The sequence below is a fragment of the Scyliorhinus canicula genome, chromosome 3, assembly GCF_902713615.1.
Source record: "Scyliorhinus canicula chromosome 3, sScyCan1.1, whole genome shotgun sequence".
NCBI classification, from domain to species: Eukaryota; Metazoa; Chordata; class Chondrichthyes; order Carcharhiniformes; family Scyliorhinidae; genus Scyliorhinus; species Scyliorhinus canicula.
In genome coordinates, this window is record NC_052148.1 from 218,042,167 (window position 1) to 218,066,461 (window position 24,295).

At 45.3% G+C, this 24,295-nt stretch overlaps 1 long non-coding RNA gene across 1 annotated transcript; it reads left to right on the forward strand.

Annotated features, from left to right (window-relative positions):
• Window positions 1-6,324: 6,324 nt before the first annotated feature.
• On the forward strand, window positions 6,325-22,170 carry LOC119963755. The gene is made up of 3 exons (XR_005460154.1): window positions 6,325-6,396; window positions 20,089-20,177; window positions 21,894-22,170. It is a non-coding gene; the product is annotated as an uncharacterized LOC119963755 (long non-coding RNA).
• Window positions 22,171-24,295: the final 2,125 nt, after the last annotated feature.

A 24,295-nucleotide genomic window follows, 5' to 3' on the forward strand; every position in this document is an offset into this window, starting at 1 on the left:
CATATGGCATTGGGGGATGCTAGGGTACCACCCCGCCCAGAACCCGGTCAACTGGGGGCCTCCAATCGCCAAGTTCCATTACGCCTAGTTCATGTTTGTGGAAACTATTGCTAAATGGCACCACGGCGAGGACTCCGAGGCGTTCGATCCCAATCCTTGGGATACTCTATCGCAGGCATATTCATGTGAGCCTAACTGCTCACTTGAATATGCAAATCTGGATCCTGCCCAGTGTGGACGAGGTCTAGATCGCAACATTTCTGATGAATCTCACTCGAGGTTTAACGACTTTGTCGCATCACCGAGTTGGGCGCAAAGAGGCCATTCGATCACGCCCAAGGTGAACTATAATCAATTAAAATGCATTGACTAAAAGCTTGGGGAAAGGTGTCTTGCAGAAACAGGGTTAATGTGGGACTGAGTATGGTGCTGCCCACACAGTGGGTCCAGGTGTCAGTTTTCCCGTGTCGGGGATCGGGCCCGGGGGTGCCCTGCCCTTATGAGGTGGGGTTCGAGGACCCCTAATCGGTAAGAGAACACATGACCCGCACCCAGGGTCAGTCTAGTGTTGGACAAAGCCTAGCTTGCATAATTTACTGTATATTTGTAAACAGTTTATTTTTTTACTATAAATTTAGAATATCCAATACATTTTTTCCAATTAAGGGGCAATTTAGTGTGGCCAATCCACCTAGCCCACACATCTTTGGGTTGTGAGGCGAAACCCACGCAAACACGGGGAGAATGTGAAAACTCCAGACGGACAGTGACCCAGAGCCGGGATCGAACCTGGGACCTTGGCGCCGTGAGGCAGCAGGGCTAACCCACTGGTAAGTAGTTTTTAAGAGTCAATAAAGACTTGGTTAATCTATATATGACTGTAAAGACTTTTTCGGACTCACCCAATTGTATTCAATGCCCTCTGACAGTAAAGCACCCTTTGGGTGAGGTAAGGAACCCTTTAAGTAAACAGGATTGTGCACAAACAGTGCATCAACTCATTGAAACTGTCAACGTTTTCAAATGATACTAGGTGAGTTGGCATAGAGGGGGTAAGGGCAAGAGGCACCATGGATTGACATCAGTTGCATTAAGTTGTCAGAGGGGCTATGAGAGGCGAGTGGAGGCACATGGATTGGCATAGGGGGTATGACGAACCATCGAGTTGGATGGCATGTTGGAGCATAGGTTGGCATGAATGGAGTCTGAGAAGTGTGAGGTAGGTGAGGCTGGAATGCTGTTTTTTTATTTTTCTTTGCCTTAATCTCAGCCCACCTACGCACCCAACAGCCTTGCCTGGGGTGGCGGGCCTGACTTCAAATGAAGCCCATCACCCTGCCCCCACCCCCACCGTCGGGAATTCTCCTGTCTCTTCACACCAGACCTGATAGCAGAAAAATTCCACGTGTCTGTTTCCTTTAACTGTTCATTCGTAGGCTGACTGATTTATAAATGCTTAGTGCTGTATCCTTGCCTGTGCAATTCTATAGAACATAGAACATACAGTGCAGAAGGAGGCCATTCGGCCCATCGAGTCTGCACCGACCCACTTAAGCCCTCACTTCCACCCTATCCCCGTAACCCAATAACCTCTCCTAACCTTTTTTGGTCACTAAGGTCAATTTAGCATGGCCAATCCACCGAACCTGCACGTCTTTCGACTGTGGGAGGAAACCGGAGCACCCGGAGGAAACCCAAGCAGACACTGGGAGAACGTGCAGACTCCACACAGACAGTGACCCAGCAGGGAATCGAACCTGGGACCCTGGCGCTGTGAAGCCACAGTGCTAACCACTTGTGCTACCGTGCTGCCCACAGTTTGGTTTTATATATGTTATAGTGGACTGATTCATAGTTTTTGAGTTATCCATCCAAGCCAGTACTTGTTTGGTGATATGGCCCAAACCTTTGTTGGTGCCATGGCAGCTCTATCAAATATTACTTTATTATAACATACAAAATATTTTTCATAACTTCCAGAAAAAGAAAACTATATTTTGTTGAACTCTAAAATGTCCAATATGAGTCATGCCTTCTGGTTTTACTAAGCCCACTATTTTTCAGTTCCAAATATATTTTCAATACTTTCCTCATGTAGTTTTTCTGTTGATGGTTGTGCTACAAACTCTCCTTTAAGAAGTCCTGTGGCCCTGAGCTTGTGGACTTCTGGGCCTCCTTTTTCGGCACCATGTCGGGGATTCTGTGGATTCAGCTGGAGTCGTGCCGAGTGGTGGCTATTTTTGGTGTATCGGACTCGGCGGTGCTGCAGGCAGCGGTGAAGGCGGATGTCCTTGCCTGCGCCTCGTTACTAGCCCAGAGGCGAGTTCTACCGGGGTCGAGGTCCCCAGTATTACCCAGTGCCTCGGCCTGGTTAGTGATCTGATGGAACCTTTGTATTTTGAGAAGGTCACGTATACCTTGAGGGCGTCGGTGGATGGGGTTGGGGTATTTTGCAATGGTGTTTGCTATATGTTATTGTTTTTCTTTACCTTGTTTTAATGAAAAACCTTTCTGAATAATGAAAATTGCTTATTGTCACAAGTAGGCTTCAAATGAAGTTACTGTGAAAAGCCCCTAGTCGCCACATTCCGGTGCCTGTTCAGGGAGGCTGGTATGGGAATTGAACCGCGCTACTGGCCAGTCTTGGTCTGTTTTAAAAGCCAGCTCTTTAGCCCTGTGCTAAAAAAGAAGTAATGTGCTGGTCCAAACATTGCCCAAGTAAGTTTTCACCATTAACACAGATAGTTTGCCATTATTTACTGTCATATTATTGTTGATTGCCATCCAAAGGTGTATTTTATTTAAACTAATGTGAGACATCAGTTTTGAGAGGGACATAATTCTCACAAATTCATTCTATATCCTACAGATCTACACCAAAAGTTTGATTTATATAGCACCTTTTAATGTAGCAAAATGCCCCAAGTTTAACTAAGCCAAAAGCAGACATACTCGGATGTTGCCTGGTATGGAGAGCATTAGCTATGAGGAGAGGTTAGATAAACTCGGTTCAGTTCTCACTGGAACGACAGGTTGAGAGGCGACCTGATCGAGGTCTGCAAGATTATGAGTGGCATGAGCAGAGTGGATAGTCAGATGCTCTTTCCTAGGGTAGTAGTCAAGTACAAGGGCTCACAGGTTTAAAGTGCGTGGGGAAAAGTTTAGAATAGATGTGCGAGGCAAGTTTTTTACACAGAGGGTGGCAAATATATGGAACACAATGTGTGGGGAGATGTTGGGAGCAGGTACGATAGTGGCATTTAAGGGACATCTAGCCAAATATGTGAATAGGGTGGGAATGGAAGGATACGGACTCCGTAAATGCAGATGATTTTAGTTTAGGCAGGTACCATGATCGGCACAGGCTTGGAAGGCTGAAAGGCCTATTCCTGTGCTGTATTGTTCTTTGTTCTTTGTTCTCTGACTGTTTAGTCCTCTTGATTGCATTGTTTCCATACACTTGGCGAGTGTGTGGTAAATTCCAGCCACACTTGACCCGAAGTCGCAACACAATTGAAATTAACAGATAATTCTTAAAAAATACCTGACGTTTTTGCTCTATGGCTGCCCAATAACTGCAGTCACCAGTTTTCAATTTAAACACAATTAATTTTTATTAGTAACAATAACTAATTAAATATGTAGCAAATACAACTGGTTAACAATTATCTAGTTCCTAACTCCTCCCTATTTAAGTCATCCCCACCCTCTATACACACACACAAGACAGACAAACAAACACAAAGGCGAAAGAGGGGATGTAAAAATAATAATGAAAGTAAAAGGATAAGAGTCTTTATTTCAGATGATTGTCTTCCAGTACACCTTTCTTCAGTCAAAGCTTTCAGTTCGAGGTTTTCTCCTTTCAGTCTGTAATGTTTTCACTGTAGATTTGTCTAGGTTCTCTGCAGTCCTGCCGTTCAAAAGCGATATTTCCAATTGCGCGGTGTACTATTTTGCAACTATTGAGATCCTCACTTCCTCTCCTCGACTGATATGTCCATTTAATGTCCATTAAACATCCATGGATAAAAATTATAACCGCAAGTAAAAGAAATGGGAAATAAGATAATCAGCAGGAAGGGCCCTTATAACATCACGAATGCTGGATGCAAGAGATCTCTATCTGGCACCAAAATTAAATTAATGGCAGAAAATGAGGAAATCACACAACAGAGTTCACTGGATCTTTTAGGCAGCATTTGTCAAGGTCAGGAACAAAAGGCATCATTTTACCACAACCGCAAAATCCAGGCTAGTGTCAATCTCATTTAACACAGTCATCAACCCATTCAAACCATTTGAGTGAATGACTGTTGTGGTAATGCAAACAGAAACTTAACCTAAATGGATTGACCATTGCACCGAAAGTGGCTTAAAAGTGTATATGGTTAATTTTACAAAATCACACGCCCAGCGGGCAGTCTTGGACACCTGGTTTGCAGAGGAGTTATCTTAATGTGCTCTAAATCTCCTCCCTTGTAATCTGTGTGTCAGCAAACATGTCGCTGGTACATTTCTCCCTATGTTTTGCATCATTCAGGGCAGATAATTGCCCAGAAGTGAAAATTTGATATGTCAGAAGTGGATAAACAACAGGACAGGAAAGAAATCCATATTTCGGAACATCGAAATGAAGTGCAATGTGCAGGACACTTTTTCAAGGAAGGAAACACAAGATAAATTACTTATACAGGTCTAAAATTTATTGCGATTCCTGCCTCATAAAGCACTGCTGCTTAACATTCATTCAATCCTACAACAAAGGAGACAGAATGCAACAACTTTGTTCAGGGTAGCTGGATCTTGTTTCCGTTTGAACTGTCCATAGAACCAGCACAATTTAACAACACAGGATCAAAAAGCATACACTGAAAGGGTACACAGACACCAATATCTGTTTAGACTGTAATTTAGATATTATATACTCCTGCAGACAAAAAAAATCACTAAGTAATGGATGTAAAGTTTCAAGTGAGCTCTGTTTCCGGGTTTAAAACCGTGCAAACTGCCATCAAGACCTCTTCACTGTATAAATGTTTACCAGACTACAGGCCACAGGAGTAGATAGACATGCTTCACTTGTGACCTTTATGTAAACCTAAGTCGAAGATAGAGTGGAGAACAGAATGCTTGAATGTTTTTTGTGTCAAGAGACTGCTAGGCCCCCAGACATGAAACAATATGACTTACTTAAAGGAATATTTATGGAAAGCAAACAGTAAAACAAAATTTATAATCATTACCATCTTCAGTATCAACACACCTGCTCTGGTCACTTGGGTGACGATTAGTTTAGTGCAGATTTCCATGGCAATGCTTTAGCATTTGCCATAATGCTTCAGTTCAAATAACACCACTTGCTGTGCTGAACTGCAAACACCGCATCATTCAGGTCAGTAGACCCTGTGGCCCCAGTTCCATTGGGCTGACATAATTAATTTTCGGCACATCAGAATATGTATTGGTGACTAACACTACAGTCTTTTTCTAATTCCCATTTTTTAAATACATTTTTTGCAAAGTTCACACATAAAAGAATTTGCTTTTGGAATGCAGCAATGAAATTTGACTGGTAACCACCTTATTTTTTCATGATCGACAGCATTTTTTAATATACATACAACTGTTTTATTGTTTATTTTTCCAGCATATATATTGCATCAAATGAATGGTTTGTGACAACTCAAATGTTTGGAGCCTCCCTGTCCACGATGAATTTACTATGCTTCAGCACTTGACTGAATCCTCGCCCGTTTAATAGGTTCCCCGGACTGCAAGGACTCCGGATAGTGCAAATAGTATGTTCACAAATGTCATGATTGTGTACTTCAGCTCATAAGTCCCTGTCAATATGAAAGGCACTTAGTTTGTGTATTTGGGAGTAAAATGGTTGCTACTGAGACCTGATTCATGAATTCATCTCCTAATTTTTGCAAATATTTTTTTATTAGAGTTTTTTTCCATTTTTACAAGTAACGCAACAAATCCTCAAAACTGGCACATTGCAGCATAAATACGTCTGCACCCATGAGTACAGAAAACTACTGGGAACACCAACACATTTGGTTCACCTTAATCATTAAACTTGGTGCCTCAGATTATACAATGAGAAACAACCAGGTAAGCTGGAGCACTGTTTTACAAACATTTTTTTCCCGGGACCCACTTTTTCCAATTGGCCGATCTTCGGGACCCACGTCGGCCAACCTTCGGAACCCACGCCACATTCGCTTACCCAGTCTATACTGAGGCAAGGCAGTCTTTGCAACACTAAAGTTTTCTTGCCCAGGCAAGGGAGAGAAAGAAAATTATTTTGTTTTCCTGTGCTGGCTGGCGTCTCTCACCCTGGTGCTGCCAAAGGATCTGCGTGTGACGCTGTAGAAAAAATGTAAAGTAAGTAACTATTCTGGTACTCCACCGCTAAAGAAACTTCCGCCTGTGTCTCAGGCTGATTCAGTTATTTTCACTTCCCAAGTGTGAACATAGAACATAGAACAGTACAGCACAGAACAGGCCCTTCGGCCCTCAATGTTGTGCCGCGCAATGATCACCCTACTCAAACCCACATATCCACCCTATACCCGTAACCCAACAATCCCCCCATTAACCTTACACTAGCATGGCCAATCCACCTAACCCGCACATCTTTGGACTGTGGGAGGAAACCGGAGCACCCGGAGGAAACCCACGCACACACAGGGAGGACGTGCAGACTCCACACAGTGACCCAGCCAGGAATTGAACCTGGGACCCTGGAGCTGTGAAGCATTGATGCTAACCACCATGCTACCGTGAGGCCACTGTAGGAACTGGAAGCCAGACTGATATCCCTTTCCAACCCGATTGACAACAGCTTTAGTCATGGAAAGCCACCCTCGATCACCCAGAGAGAGTGTGAACTCCTTAACAGGACACAGTGTGAGCCAGTGGGTAAAAATAATAATTCCGTTTCTGACTTGGATTGGAAAGTTCAGGAGGAGCTTCATTGATGACACTGGGTCTAATAACCATGTTCAGCTCCATGATGGCCTTTTGCAAATGGGACCCAGTCATTTACCAGTTCGGGTTTTCTCAGGTTAACAGGATCTGCAAGGAGGTTTTACACTTCCTTCCCATCCTTTCTCCTATTTCAAACCAAACTCCCAGAAATACATTTTTCCATTCCTTGTTGCGATCCTTTTTGGGGGGGAAAGCCCATTGCAAAGCTCTAAGGATGAAAAACAAAACGTGAATCAGAAATTCAAGCAGAAGAGACATCTTAACCTGAAACTAGCAAGGAGCAGCACCTGGGTTCACCCGCATATTCACCATTTCTTCACCTTAAGGCAGCACAATAGCATTGTGGATAGCACAATTGCTTCACAGCTCCAGGGTCCCAGGTTCGATTCCGGCTTGGGTCACTGTCTGTGCGGAGTCTGCACATCCTCCCCGTGTGTGCGTGGGTTTCCTCCGGGTGCTCCGGTTTCCTCCCACAGTCCAAAGATGTGCAGGTTAGGTGGATTAGCCATGATAAATTGCCCTTTGTGTCCAAAATTGCCCTTAGTGTTGGGTGGGGTTACTGGGTTATAGGGATAGGGTGGAGGTGTTGACCTTGGGTAGGGTGCTCTTTCCAAGAGCCGGTGCAGACTCGATGGGCCGAATGGCCTCCTTCTGCACTGTAAATTCTATGAAAAGACAGTGGAAGCTTCTCATTTGAATGAACACAGTCAGTGTTCACCTCTGGGAATTATAAAGCAGTGATGCGTCCAAAATCAGAGAAAATAAATCATTTTTATGAAACGCACAGGGACAGCAGGAGGTGAAGGTGCCTCTCACTTTTAAACTTACTCCCCCAGAAGTGTTAGAAAGAACAAGCTTTTATCTGTGTCAAAGAAAGTCTTGGTCCTGCTTAGCTAACTGAATCTCTGACACAATCAAATTGCCTCTCGCAAGGGCAGCACGGTGGCACAGTGGTTAGCCCTGCTGCCTCACGGTGCCAAGGTCCCAGGTTCGATCCTGGCTCTGGGTCACTGTCTGTGTGAAGTTTACACATTCTCCCCGTGTTTGCGTAGGTTTCGCACCCACAACCCAAAAATGTACAGGCTAGGTGGATTAGCCACGCTAAATTGCCCCTTAATTGGAAAAAATGAATTGGGTACTCTAAAAAAAAATTTTTTAATGCCTCTCGCCTCTCTGGTGGCGAACTTTTAAAATTAGGCTAAAATCCAGGTTTTGCAGATGTGTTTTCCGGATTGACTTGCCCCCGCGAGATGGGACTTGAATTTTTAACAGTGTTGTCTCTAACACAGTTTCAATGATGTTAGCAAAAGTAAAGGATTACCACTGATGCGTGACCCCATAAATGCTGCTCGTTAAAAAAATCCTTGAAACACAAAAAAAAATGCAAGTGCCTGGCGGCTGCTCTCCTTCCAGTCCCCACTTTCCTGCTCCTAACTGCCAGGCCTGCACTCACCAAAATATTCTAGTAGCAGACTGGGGACACTTTCAAACTCCCCACGGTTGGGAACCACTGCAACAGGACATCGACGTTTAAGGCAGGATTTACCCTGCAGACTTCTGAATGCTGCCATTGGGAAACTGCATCATAGGCTGATGTGCGCAGAATACCGCAACCTTTTTGATACCCCCCACGGGTCGCGGCCTGCACTTAGAAAAACCCTGAGCTAGAGGATGGGGGAGAAGAAGATAAACCCATGAAAGCATGGCAATATGATGCATCACGTGTAGCAGGTTCAAGGTGGTGCTACATGACTTATGGGGAACCTTGTAATAATTACAATAATAATCTTTATTGTCACAAGTAGGCTTACATTAAGACGGAAATGAAGTTAGAGTGAAAAGCCCCTAGTCGCCACACTCTGGCGCCTGTTCGGGTACACAAAGGGAGAATTCAGAATGCCCAATTCACCTAACAGCGCATCTTTCGGGACTTGTGGGAGGAAACCGGAGCACCCGGGGGAAACCCACGCAGACACGGGGAGAACGTGCAGACTCCGCACAAACAGTGACATAAACCGGGAATCGAACCTGGGACCTTGCCGCTGTGAAGCAACAATGATAATCACTGTGCTACCGTGCAGCCCGGAGAAAGTCAGATGTAACGGAAAACATAAATTTGGAATAGGGGTCCCGTACTTTCCGAAATGCATCCAATTTAGAACAAAGTATGCAAGTTTGGAACTCCATAGGGATACATTCCATTACAATTTTGAATTGAAGCATATTTATCATTAATCCAGGAGTAAGGAATGTTCTCCCATGCTGCAAAAGTTAGGATATTAAACAGCAATTTTTTGTTCTCGTTAATCACATCTGACTTTCTCCGGACTGCATGGTAGCACCGTGGTTAGCACTGTTGCCTCACAGCGGCAGGGTCCCAGGTTCGATTCTCAGCTTATGCCACTGTCTGTGCAGAGCCTGCACGTTCTCCCCGTGTCTGAGTGGGTTTCCCCCGGGTGCTCCGGTTTCCTCCCACAAGTCCCGAAAGATGTGCTGTTAGGTGAATTGGACATTCTGAATTCTTCCTCTTGTACTCGAACAGGTGCCGAATGTGGCCACTAGGGGCTTTTCACTCTAACTTCATTTCTGTCTTAATGTAAGCCTACCTGTGACAATAAAGATTATTATTGTAATTATTACAAGGTTCCCCATAAGTCATGTAGCACCACCTTGAACCTGCTACACGCGATGCATCATATGACAAGTCGACTTTGATTCATCAAGGCATTGCCCTGGGGAATGAACCATGAGGGAATGACTGTTCCCTAAACTATTGTTTAGATGAAAAAGGCACAAAGTGTGGACATGTTCCTTCCATCTGCAAAGGGCAGGAAGCCCTGTGTATGAATACATGCGGCTTCTAGTTGGTTTAAATGAGCCATACTGCAAGCCCGACTGATAATCTTAAAATGGTTTTCAGTGTAACTTTTAGCACAATCAGGATTGTTTAGCAAGTGCTGTCCAATTGCAGCAAATTGCAATAAATTATTGTTCCCCCGTTACAGTTTGGTCATTTCTTGTCAGCTATCCTGATGACTGAGGGAACACAAGTTCAGATAGCATGTCTTATTTTTCCAGCATGTTCTGTACTACCAAATAATAATACTAATCTTTATTATTGTCACAAGTGTCTCTTTTTTCATGCATGGTAACAGTGAACAAAGACATCTATTAAACATTTGCACAAGAATAACACTCAGTGTAACTTCTAGCTCTCGACATTTTGGTTTATTTCTGAGCCAAATTCCCCAGCTTAGAAACTGGGTATCATGACCTAATTCCATCTCCATGTTACTCCTAAACCAGCCACAGTAAGTGGTTCTAGACAGTGTTGTGAAATCACTTACTCACTGACATTCCATCTCGCTCACTCCTCTCGCCACATTCCAAATTTTTCAGATGATATATTCAACCGAGGCACAGCCTATCCCTTCAGTGGACATAAAAAATGCCTTGGCACCATTTTGCAGATAAGCAGGGGAGTTCTCCTTGGTTTCCTGGCCAATTTATTCCTCAGTCAACTACACCATGAAAAAAACATTATCTGGTCGTTTAATCATTGCTGTTTGCAAGACCTTCCTTTGCATAGATTGCCCTTCACGTTCTTAAAAAGATAGGAATTAGGAGCAGGAGGAGGCCATCCATCCCCTCATGCCTGCTCTGCCATTTGATAATATCATGGCTGGTCTGATTGTGGTCTCTACTATCCTATCTACTCCCTGTGCCCTTTGAGTCCCTTGTCAGTCAAGAATTTCTTCAATTCAACCTTAAAAATATTCAATGACCCTGTTTCCACTCCTCCCTGTGGAAGAGAATTCCACAGGCTTACAACCCACAGAGTGAAATAAATTCTACTCATCTCTGTCTTAAATATGGGGCGGAATTCTCCGCAAGGCTCGACGCCGTCGTGAAACCCGGAGAGGTTCACGACGGCGTCGGAAGCCTCTCCCGGCCCCCTATTCTCCCCTCCCCGGGGGATAGGAGGGCCGTACCAGGAAACCCGGTTGCTGGGCTTGTCCCTGGCTTCAAGGCCCGGCGTGCCAAGAATGACGCCACGGCGGCGCCTAATGACGTCAGCCGCGCATGCGCGGGTTGGGCAGCTCAAACCTGCGCATGTGCGGTTGCCGTCTTTCCCCTCAGCCGCCCCGCAAGACGTGGCGGCTTGATCTTGCGGGGTGGCGGAGGACAAACAGTGCGTCCCCTTGAGACGCCGGCCCGACGATCGGTGGGCACCGATCGCGGGCCCGTCTCCACCCGAGCACTGTCGTGGTGCTCGATCCCCGATCCGCACCCCACAGGCCCCACACTTACCTGGCGCGCCATGTTCACGACGGCAGCGACCAGGTGTGGTTGCCGCCGTCGTGAACAGGTCGGGAACGTCAGGCCGCTTGGCCCATCCGGGACGGAGAATCGCGGGCCACCGTGAAAAACGGCGGCCCGCGTTTCTCCGAGCGACGTGTCGCAAAACCGGACATGCCATTTTGGGGGGGGTGGGAGAATAGCGGGAGGTCCGCTCCCGCACCTCCCGCTATTCTCCCACCCATCACAGTTGCAGAGAATCGCGCCCATGAGACTTCTTTTTAAACTGTCCCCTCGTTCCAGTCTCTCCCATGAAGGGAAACACCCTTTCAGCTGCCACCCTTTCTAATCCCCTGAAGATCTTGCATGATTCAAACGTGCTGCAGTTGTGGGCAGTGCTATATAATTGCAAGTCTTTTTTTATGTTCTGGTCACATCATTGGTGTTAATTAAGGTGAGAATTTGATGGCAATAATGTAGCAATAAATTTTCTGATGACAATCCAGAAGCACTGCTCAGCTATATATACGTTGTCCCGTTCTCCAAAAATATTTTGCAAAAGGCCGATAAAAGCAAATGCTGGCAGCTGTGCGAAAGGAAACATTCAAAGAAGCAAAGATAAAAGCAAATTACTGCAGATGGTGGAATCTGAAACAAAACAAGAAAATGCTGGACAATCTCAACAGGTCTGACAGCATCTGTGGAGAGAATACGGAGCTAATGGGTACGATGGGTACGCCCATTCTGGGCGGGTAACCAAGTATGACCCCGTGACCAAACAGGATTCTGGGGTTGTTTTCTGGCCTCAGCCTGGAATCCCCTCCCCCACCGCCGAGACCTCACTTGCCTCATTTCCTGACCAGCTCACAATGAGGCATTTAAATCGTGCCCAAAAGCTTTATTCAAGGCAAGAAAGAAATCTCATGGAGAAAAGAGGCTGATAAAGTCCATTCATAGCATGAATAGATTGCAGCGTATTTACCCCCAAACAGTGAAAATGAGAAAATGGGGCAGTGGCCGTCATTGTTCAGTATTCTCGTTGTGGCAGGAAAAGGCTAAATTATAGCGAAGAAATGTTGGGCAAAAAAAGGAGAGTGGCGTTGCTGCAAGAAAAGAGGCCATTTTAAATCAGTTTGTCACAGCAGACAACTTTGAACAAAACAATTAACAGAGAAACAGCCAAGAACAAATATGATCCAACAACTTTAAGACATTCAAGAGATTGAGGATGAAAAGGAACCAGAGGTACCATTCTTCGGAGGAGGCAGAGAATCAGATGTAAACTATTGGAATATAATATGGTCTACAGATAAAATAAATTTCATGTTAGACACCGAAGCAAGAGTTTCAATTCTGTCAGATATGTGAGTTTTAAAACTCTGCTGACACCAGGTCGAACCGGCTGCCAGGACCAACCGGCCTCACCAGGGAAACCCCAGCCAGGTGCCGTCTAGCACTGGCCCCCACCAACGAGGGCCAGGCAGAGCGGCAGATGGGGAGTCCCCGGGATGGTTGTTATCTGGACAGAATGGCACCCTGGCACTGCTGATGCCACCTTGGCACTGCCAACCTGGCACCCTGACAGTGCCACCTGTGTGCCAGCTCGCACTGCCAGGTTGGCAGTGCCAATGTGCCAAGCTTGCATTTTCCCCATGCCAGGGATCAGGCTTGGGGGGGGGGTACCCTGCCCATATGAGGTGGGAGTGGGGGACTTGAGGACCCCCAACAGGTGATTTGGGGTGTTGGGGGGTCCGGGGCTTGCTTTGGGAAGTCGAGAGATCGGGCCGCCATTTCCTACCTCTTCCTGCACTGAGGCGTTCTGCTCATCGAAGTTCCTCAGTGCAGGAAATTGTGCAAAGTGCGGCCTCAGGGGGCATTTCCGTTGAGGCCCAAAAAAACACAGAGTGCCGTTAGATAGCGATGTCATTCCAGACGGTGCGACAAACACCTGGAACAACCCCGCTAAACACGCCCAGAACGGACTCTGGGTTTTATTTTGGTTAGATCTTGCTCCTAAATAATAAATTGTAGAAGTAAATTCAACAAGAGCAAATCATCAATTAAAACTTAATGAACTTCATGCATCAACAGTCTTTACTAAGTACTGTGAAAATGCTTTCTACAGGAAAAGAAATTCCTGATGAATCAGAGCAGTTAGTTGAATATCGAATTAAAAACCAAGACTGACGAACGACTGGAACTTTGAAGTGAAAAGAGCAATAGAATTTGAAGAACAAAAAGGATTGGGTATCATGAAAATCAGACAAAGAATTACAGCCAAGTGCAAATACCATTTTGACCCAGGGAACATCATAGAATGGGATGAAGACAGAGAATGCAGGAGGAGATGTAGGATCATGTAAATAGTAATTATTGAGTCAGAAACTTGGGAAGAAATGTGGTATAAAGTGTTTATATTGAATATGCAAACATTAGGTCTAATTTGTCAGTGAAGTAACATCACATAATGGAGCACGGAGAGAAAGCTCCATGTAGGGCATAATGTAGAGAATACCTTATAAATAGTTAGCATCATGTTAAGTAAAAGATAATCTGCTAATCTCCATTGCTCTTTTCACTTCAAAGTTCCAGTCGTTCGTCAGTCTTGGTTTTTAATTCGATATGCAACTAACTGCTCCAGGGGGCCAGCACAGCACTGGAGCGGTTCGCGCCGCTCCAGCTGCAGATCCCGGTGCGAATTGTGTGCTGCGGGATCCGCGCATGCGCATCTGCGCCAGCGCCAATGCGGACATGCGCAGTGGCACCGGCGCCAACACGCGCATGCGCAGTGGCCTCCTTCAACGTGCAAGCCCCGACGCAACATAGCGCAGGACTGCAGGGGGCGGCGCGTAGGAAAGGAAGCCCCCAGCCACAAAGGCCGGCCTGCCGATCAGTGGGCCCCGATCGCGGGCCAGGCCACATCGGAGGCCCCCCCAGGGTCGGGCCCCCCCTCCTTCCCCAAAGGCCATCACCCGACCCTTACACGGCAAGGTACCGCTGGCCCAGAGCAGTTAGAACGGCACCGGCGATACTCGGCTCTCTTCTTACTGCCGCTTGGCCCATCCAGGCCAGAGAATTGGTGGGCTGACCTCGTAGAGCAGCCCGCGACAAGTGCTGCAGCAACCACGCCAGCGCCAATGGCACCCGAATCGTGTCCCGGCGTCGGGGCAGCATGGCGCGATTCGCGTGGCCCGTCGGCGTTTCTCCGACCCGACGTGGGGTCGGAGAAAGTCGCCCCATGATTACCACATACCAGCAACCGTCACCACCAGTTTATACAAGTCACCTGATCAACCACTGATGTCATGGCTTTATTTTAAGAAAGTCCATCAAGCCAGCAATATTTGATCCCAACTCAAGTTTCTGGATAGCTTCTGGACAATCAGTGGTGCCCCTCTATGACTAGGTCTCGTGATATCTTTGGTTTGATACCACATTCCTCATGATACCAAGGGTCCCAGCTGAAAACAGATATTGTGAGGTGCATACGTCTACTAAACTGGAGTACACCTTTAGTGTTTTGAAGCACTGTTGGATATTTGAATAGGTCAAGGGCCAGCATGCAATACGAGCCAGCCACATTGTCATAGATTATAGTAATTTTTGTGCATGCTATATAACCAACCGGCAAAGAAGCATCCCTCTGGTCTACCTTTTGCTTCTCTCCTTCAGCAGTTTCCTTTGGGGTTCTGAGATGATCTCTTATGGAGACGGCTTCCTTATGTAATGTGGTTTCCACCTGAAAAATTTGAAATGGCCTCGTATGACCCTGGAATTGAACCCTGCCCCACAGTGGGTGTGAGCTCCCAGTCAACTGCGGGTACCACATTGGCCACCCTAGAAACAGATTGTGGGGTATCCATTGCTTGAGCTCTCACTCTGACAGAGGCATGATGAGTAGAACATTCTACCCTCAGGGTTAGCATACTAAAGATCAGACAAATGTTCCTCCCACACAATGCTTTAGGATGCCTACTCTATTGTACTATTGGGTAAAGCACTTCCAGTTGTTCATTTTCACTCATTGTGATTTTAGTTTTAGTGGTTGTTCAATCTCATCCAGTGCCTTAGTGCACAAAAACATGCATCTGTTACAGCACTGCAATTAGCATCAGACTTGCGGCAAAGCAAGGTCAGCTCTGCCGCATGTCTGGTGTTAATTGCAGCCCGACAGGAAGCAGTGTGCCACAATTGGCCTCAGTACCTTTGGTTAAGGAAGGAAATACTGGGGCTTCCTTCTACAGAAACTCCTTTTGGAAAGCACTCATGTTGAATGGCGACGGGATTGAGCTTCGTTGTGATGCTTGTACAGTTTAACAGCCTGAAAAAACCCACCGCACAGGCCTGTATGTGACAGCGGCCACTATTGTATTTTATTGTAAGGTGCTGTGCTCCAGCATACTATTAACAGGTTCTGGACACTGTCAGGCAACAAGAGGAGAGTGCTGGATGGAATAAGAGAGAAAATTAGAGGTTACAACCAAAGCCTGATGGAGCTGATATAGCATATATTCTCAATTCAGTTAACCCGAGTAGCTGGCATGTGAGTTTGTTTAAACAGAGCAAGTCGGAAAATTTTACAATGAGAAAGGAACATTTGATTAAAAAACAGTTTTATAAGTTGACTGTTTAACAACCATCCTTTTGAAGCAAACAAAATCTTTATGATTGCTGCTCCTAGGGCAGCGCGGTGGCCTAGTGGTTAGCACAACCGCCTCACGGCGCTGAGGTCCCAGGTTCGATCCCGGCTCTGGGACACTGTCCGTGTGGAGTTTGCACATTCTCCCCGTGTCTGCGTGGGTTTCGCCCCCACAACCCAAAAATGTACAGAGTAGGTGGATTGGCCACGCTAAATTGCCCCTTAATTGGAAAAAAATAATTGGGTAATCTAAATTTATTAAAAAAAAAAAAAAAAAAAATGATTGCTGCTCCTAGCTTGCGGAGACGTCTGCACATTGACTGAATCCAAAACTACACCTTAGCAATTCCTTAAATTCGCAGAAGTAACTTATGGCGGAAATCACACTTTTACAACCTGTGAAGAAATTTTACTTCAGTAAATGATTAATTTTTTCCAATATGGCAAACTTGTAATAGGTTAACAACTCTGTTCACATTTGATTTAAGACTTGCTTTTTTGAATTGCTTTGCCTAAGAGTCATCCAGAATCAACATTGGGCGCGATCAAATGGCCTCGTCACGCCTGACTCGGTGATGCGACAAGGCCATTAAATCTCGCGAGAGGTCTCTTGCAAGATTTGCAACGCTCGGAACGCCTCATTAGATCTAACGAGACCTTGCAAGACAGCGCAACCTTGGTCTCGCCCTTGCTGAGTGAGATCCAAATTTACATATTTAAGTGAGCCATTAGGCTAATTTAAATATGTCAACACCCAATTCCCCCGGGGCGTGAGTACGAGCGCCCGCACCAGAGAGACCAAACGTAGACTCGGCACCTGGGGGGTCTCCCAGGCCATTGGAGGCCCCTGGGTGGTTGGGCTCTGGGTAACGTGACACCCTGGCACTCCCACTGCCACATGCCACTTTGGCACTGCCAACCCAGCACCTTGGCACCATCCTGGCACCTTGGCACCACCAGCCAGGCACCCTGGCAGTGCAAGGTTGCCCAGGTGGCACTTCCAGGCTGGCAGGAGCAATGCCAGGGTGACAGATTGGCAGTGCCATGGTGCCCAGGTGCCAGGTTGCCTGTGCCAGGGATCGAGACTGGGGTGCCCTGCCCTTAAAAGGTGGGGTGAGGAGGGGGCTTGAGGACCCCCTGAGAAGTAAGTTGGGGCAGGGGAGGGATGCAAGAAGCCGTGGTGGAATCAAGATATCGGGTGGCATTTAAGAATGGTGCCCTGATCCACAAGTGGTCTTCCTACACTGGTCAGCTGAGCTCGTCAGTTCAGGAAATGAGGTAAGTGGCGCCTCGGCGGGGTGTTCCTTGCCGAGGCCAAAAGAAAACCCGGCAGAGTCCCATTAGATGACGAGGTTGTTCTCAGCACTACAAGCACCAAGAAACACCCCACTATAAGCTCCAAAAATTTCTTTTCATGTTAAATCGTGCCCTCTGGTTTGCTTTCCCTCTTCTGTTTGTCTCACTAGCTATACTGCTTTTGATGGAGCCGAGTCTCCCCATGACTCAAAATTTTGGAGAATGCCTCTTTTAAGGCTCCCACAACAATGTGATCTCTAATTAGCTCACTATATGGGGCTGGTTTAGCTCACTCGGCTAAATCACTGGCTTTTAAAGCAGACCAAGCAGGCCAGCAGCACGGTTCAATTCCCATACCAGCCTCCCCGGACAGGCGCCGGAATGTGCCGACTAGGGGCTTTTCACAGTAACTTTATTGAAGCCTACTCGTGACAATAAGCGATTTTCATTTTCATTTAATTTCATTCATATTCACATATTTCTGCTAATTAATATTGCTTATTAATAAAGAAATCTATGCTCTCTCTGGGTCTTTGGGTGCACCTGTGAAGTTTTGCCCACTTAATAACGGTGTTTTTAATGACTTCTTCATATGATGCCATGAATTCGTTTATATCCTGTCTGACCAGAAGGTTGTCTGCACTACTGCCAATGAAATATAGTAAGGTACTGACCTGTTCTTTGGCAGTCTTTTCTGCCAGTCCTGATACTGTTTTTTCGCTTGTGAACCTGCAATGCCAGTTCTGCCACTCTTAGGCTTGATCTGGAACTTCCATGTGGTCAAAGCACTGTGGGTGAGCTGGGACATTTTCCATCTCTTCTTTTTACTGTTGCTTTCCCTGGAAAATGGTTGAGGATTTTCCCTCACTGCTCTTTCCAGTCTCTGGGCTCTTTACTTGTTGTTCCTTCCGTCAGGCTCAACCTATGACAGCATTTGTTATTGTTGTGTTTGGTCTGGTATGTGGTAGTCATGATCCTCAACTTCCTGATAAAGGTGGAGGTGATACTATTAGCAAACTCTATCTTTTATTTAACATTATGCTAACTATTTAGAAGGCAGTCTTTCCATAATGCTCTACATGGAACTATCACTCTCTGCCTTCCGTTATCATGTGATATTGTGTCATTGATGAAGTAGATTATATAGTTATGTTTTTTTTCCCTTTTAAAAAAAAATAAATTTAGAGTACCCAATTATATATTTTTCCAATTAAAGGGCAATTTAGTGTGGCCAGTCCACCTAACCTGCACATCTTTGGGTTGTGGGAGTGAAACCCGCGCAGAAACGCAGAGAATGTACAAATTCCACACGGACAGTGACCCAGGGCCGGGATCAAACCCGGGTCCTCAGCGCCATATTTACACATTCAATATTAAGCCTTTACCCTAGGTACAGAATTATTGAGATCTTTTAGGAATCCTGTCATTCTGCACTCTCATGCTGCTGACAGTTCTGCATAACAAAAGAGAAAGAATTGCTTGTTCACAGAAACATGACATTTGTCATTTGCTGCAAAAATCTATGTACAGTCGATATCCCCAGTGGGAGTATAAAACTGACTCTGATGCAGCCTAACGTTCCAGCTATCCCTCCATTGGTTCTCCTACTACTTCCTTCAAAAACAGATAACAAATAAAAACAATTTCCTGTGCAAAAATATATCGTTCCCATTGGGCATGAATAGCAGTTCCTCAACAATTGTTGCAGCTAAATAGGGAGACAGGAACAAACAAAATACATCCCACAAAATTATTCTATCGATGTTCAGCCAGTGATGTTTAACTTGGGGGTAGATGGAAAATGGGGAACACAACACAAACGGATCAGCCATGATATAATAATAATAATAATCGCTTATTGTCACAAGTAGGGGCTGGTTTCGCACAGTCTGCTCAACAGCTGACTTGTAGTGCAGAACAATGCCAGCAGCGCGGGTTAAATTCCTGTACCAGCCTCCCCGAACAGGCGCCGGAATGTGGCGATGAGGGGCTTTTCACAGTAACTTCATCGGAGCCTACATTTGGCAATAAGTGATTATTATTATTAAGTAGGCTTCAATAAAGTTATTCTGAAAAGCCTCTAGTTGCCACATTCCAGCGCCTTTTTAGGGAGGCCGGTACGGGAATTGAACCCATGCTGCTGGCATTGTGCTGCATTACAAGCCAGCTGCTTGATGATCTTAACGAATGGTAGAGCAGGCTCGAGGGGCCAAATGTCCTACATCTGTTCCTATTTTGCATGTTCTTTAAAACCACTCCCACACATTAAGCACCAAAAACCCTGAACGTGTATTGAATAGGGATGCATTGATGAATCAGCTATGTTGCTACAGCAACACATGGTTAATTAAATGAGAATACTGTTTGACTGCTTGGTAATTAAGGTTATAACTGTAAAATCTAGTGTCAAAACAATATACCTTCTAACTGTTTGAATTACTTTTTCTTTTTTATACAGCTTCAATAAACACACAAAGATTCAGGTTACATTCAGCTGATGATGACAAAGATTAATATCTCTGTGATATCTGCTGACTGTATCAAAAACCTTCCTGATTAATTAGCTGGTCAAGCACTAATGCTGGAAGACATTTTTTAAAAATGGAGTATTTACATTTATGTTGCATTACGTGAGTAGTTCTGTCTCTGTAAATGTCAGCAGCTGGGGGGGAAAAAACCACTGGGGTTGAATTTCCAGTAAGTTCCTGTGATTGTAAACAGTACGTCAGTGGAAGATCAGTGGAAACCCTAGAGGGTCAACGTAAACGCCATTTAATTTATTTCAGTTGGAGATTTTTCACCTGTTTATAAATATATTGTCGACTACTAATGATTATTGGTGATCTTAACAGACCGGAATCCACATACAGCAACACCTTGCCAAGTACTTTAATGGAGGCTTGAGCACATTTAAAACGAAGTAGGCCTGCATTAATAGAAGGTAAAGGAATGTCACATGAATATTAATAATAATAATCACTTATTGTTACAAGTAGGCTTCAAGGAAGTTACTGTGAAAAGCCCCTAGTCGCCACATTCCGGCGCCTGTTTGGGGAGGCTGGTACGGGAATTGAACCCGCCTTGTTCTGCATTACAAGTCAGCTATTTAGCCCACTGTGCTAAACCACAGTCAATTGGTAGCATCATTTACATGATAGTAACCTTAAAAGAGGAATTGGATATAGACTTGAAAAGGAAACATTTGCAGAGATATTGGATTGGATTTGTTTATTATCACGTGTACCGAGGTACAGTGAAAAGTATTTTACTGCGAGCAGCTCAACAGATCATTAAGTACATGAAAAGAAAAGGAAATAAAAGAAAATACATAATACGGTACACATTATAACTACGTAAGCACCGGCATCGGATGAAGCATATACAGGGGTGCAGTGTTAATGGGGTCAGTCGATAAGAGGATCGTTTAGGAGTCTGGTAACAGCGCCGGGAAAGAAGCTGTTTTTGAGATATGGAGAAAGATGGGGACTGGGACTAATTGGATAACTCCAGCCAGCACAGGCAGAATAGGCCAAATGGGTATGGTTCTGTGCTGTAAAATATCATTGTATAATAATACATGTGCGAGACAAGAAAGTGTGCAACATAGATTCACCAGAGTGAAAGTAGTGAACAGAATCTATTGTTATGGCAAGCGGTTTCAGAAAGAGGGAATATTTTCCCTGGATCAAACAAATCGAGGAAATTTTACTGAGATTTTGAAAATTGTGAAGACTTCTGATAGGGTGACAATGGAAAAACTATTTTCCCTGTCATGGTAAAGGGTCCCAAAAGTAAAATCATCACACAGCCTGAGAAGATAGGAAGTATGCTTTTATTCAACAATTTACATTTATGGAGCATTGTTAACACGTTAAAATGTCCCACAGCACTACACAGAGGCCTTACCAAATGAAAGTTTACACCAAGCCATATCAGGAGGTATAGATAGCAAAAGCTTGGTCAAAGTGATAACGTTTTACAGCAGGAATTCCAAAGCTTCGAATCAAAGCAGCTGAAGGCACGACCACAAATTAAAATACAGGCTTCAAAAGAAGCGAGAATTTGAGGAGCGCAAAGAACTGAGATGGCTATAGGGCTGGAGGAGGTTTAATAAATTGGGAGAGGCAGGCCACAGAGAGATTTGAAAACAAGGGTGACATTTTCAAATAATCAGAGAGTTGTTGGAGCGTAGAATGCAATTAGCACAGGAAGTGGATTTGGAGGTGGGGGAGGGGGCCAATTTAGCTCAGTTGGTTAAATGGCTAATTTGTTGTCCAGAGTATAATAATAATAATCTTTATTGTCACAAGTAGGCTAACATTGACACTGCAATGAAGTTACTGTGAAAAGCCCCTAGTCGCCACATTCTGGTGCCTGTTCCGGTACACGGAGGGGGAATTCAGAATGTCCAAATTACCTAACAGCATGTCTTTCGGGATTTGTGGGAGGAGGGCACAGGGTTCAATCCCCAGTCTGGCTGTGGTAGACCTGGGGCCTGCCTCCTCACACTGCCCCACAGCAAAATCACACCAAAAACTGTGGTTTGGCAACCATCAAATTATCAAGGATGCTACCTGGGAAATCATTTATCACTCAAATGTTCACTGTATTTTTCTCTTATCAAAGCTTTTTATGTGTATTTTCTGCTTTATTTCAGGTTTTCGGTACTTCTATGTCCTTTTCTAATCTTTATGTAATGGTAGAAATGTGGTTTAATAAAGGCCTCCATGCATGAAATGCCCACAACCACATCTAACTTTAATGGCTGTGAAATACTTGGTTGACCGCACTGCTGGTGGGTGTGTCAGAACAGAATGCTGTCATTTACAAATCCTCTGATTATTTATGCTTGGATCTCATTTATAGGCTTATTTTCTGGTGTGACAATTTTGTAACAATTTTCAATTTTTGAAACTTGATTTAACAATTCAATATTGCTGTTGCCTGTTTTTTTTGACTGTTAAGTCATCAAAGGTTAGGGGAGGAACAAATTTCTGATCATAATATCCTGTGCGTGATCACCCCAGAAGTGTATCAAACTGGGAACTGGGGACTATAAATTGGGCACACTTCCCAGCCTTAATAAGCATTGGCTACTTTGCAGATGAAAATAATCTTCTCAAAACCTCTTGGAGTTCCCCTGCAAGGGGATGTCCACGAGTGAGTGATATAGGCTTGCACAATCTAAGGTCCAGGACGACATATTGAGGAATGCCCTAAACAGCGCCGGCCCTAGGGTTGCTGGCGCCCCGGGCAAGCTGAACTTCGGTGCCCTTCGGGGGGGGCGGGGCCGGGGGGTAGGGGGGCCGAGGGGGGGCGGGGGGGCAGGCCCGAGGCGGGGGGGCGGGCCCGAGGCGGGGCGGGACCGAGGCGGGGCGGGGGGCGGACGGAGGGGGGGGGGCGGAGGGTGGCCACCGCGCATGCGCAGTTGGGCTGGTGCCAACCAGCGCATGCGCGGGACCCGAGTCTCTGGCGCCCCCTAGCACATGGCGCCCCGGGCGACTGCCCGAGTTGCCGGTGCCTTGGGCCGGCCCTGGCCCTAAAGCAGGCATTTTCAAACCCAGGGTCATGACCCACAGGTGCGCCATGGCATTCCCAACCACAGGAAGTAGTGCCCAACTTTTATAAATGCCGGCACGACTGCCTTTCAGAATGCTGGTCGTTCCGCGCATACGTGCCCCCTCAGCAGTGCATTGGCCCAGGGTCCAGCTGAGCCTCTTCCTGACATCAACGTGCTGACCCAGGAGCAGATTGTTTTGTTTAATTGTTGGAATCTTCCTGCCTGGAACGGTGGCAGAGAGCAGGTCACATGCCCCGTATGCTGATGTCATGTGTTCTGGGCGCAAGAGCGATTCTTCCACTTTTCAGTTTCCAGAAGTGCTGGTGTAAACTCCAAGGCCTCTGGTGAACAACCCATGAAGAAGAAGCTAAAAACAGGAACAAAGCAGCATAAAGATGATTACTTGAGGTATGGGTTTATTAATTGCGCCATTGCAAATCAGGATTCAAAGTTCATGTGTGTTATGTGCAGGGAAGCACAGGCAAATGATAGATTAAAACCTTCAAAACTTCAAAAATATTTGAAGACTAAACATGGCAAGCTCGAGGACAAACCTCTTGATTTTTGTCAACGGATGCAGTGAGATCTTAAATCATCAGCTGAAGTCATTATCAGAAATGTAACATTGAATAACAAAGCAAGTGAGATTGTGAGGACCAAGCAGGCTCACCTGTCACATTAAAGTAACGGCGTGGGTCGCGACGGTTGGCCGTCGTGGGTCCCGAAGGATGGCCGGTTGGTAAAAATGGGTTCCGGGCAAAAATGTTTGAAAAATACTGCCTCAAAAGCTCAATGAGGAAAAGTCACTAAGGCCCTCCTGCATATAGTGCACCAAGGGACTGGAATCTATGCAAATCCCCTTAGGCTATATGCCTGACATGAAATGTATCTTGTAAGTATCACTTCCTCCCACTATTTTTACAGCATGCCACACGCTTCAATGATAGAAATTAAACAATACTTCATTTCATACAATGTCAAATTTGAACTGTTATGTAATGTACTTTTACAAATTTTATAATGAGAAAAAAAATCAGCACCTTCACACTGTTATGAAGCCCTGCTTGAAATTAATCAGAAAATAGATGGAACTTGCACTGTTGCCTACTTTCAGCCAGGTGTTCCAGATGTGAAGCTCAAACACCAATTTTCTTTTAACGTAGTTTAATTTCTACGAAACCAAAGGAGTGCCTTTCCAGACTCCACATTGATGCCATGAAAGGTGCTATAAAAATGCAAGCCTCTCTTTTTCCCATAATGAACAGTTCTTCATTATGCAGCCTGTTAGTGATGCAGTGTTCCATGGACCCAACAAAATATTTTAAGAAGCAGCATAACTTTTAACATCTAAAAAACAAACTAGTGATTTGGAATAGCGAGCCCAAATTCGCATTGCACCCACAGTCAAGATGCAGAAACGTCTTTTGAAATAATTAGGCACTCGATGCAACACTTTAAAAGGAACAAGTTTTAACTTGTTGAATGAGAAAGAGAACAGA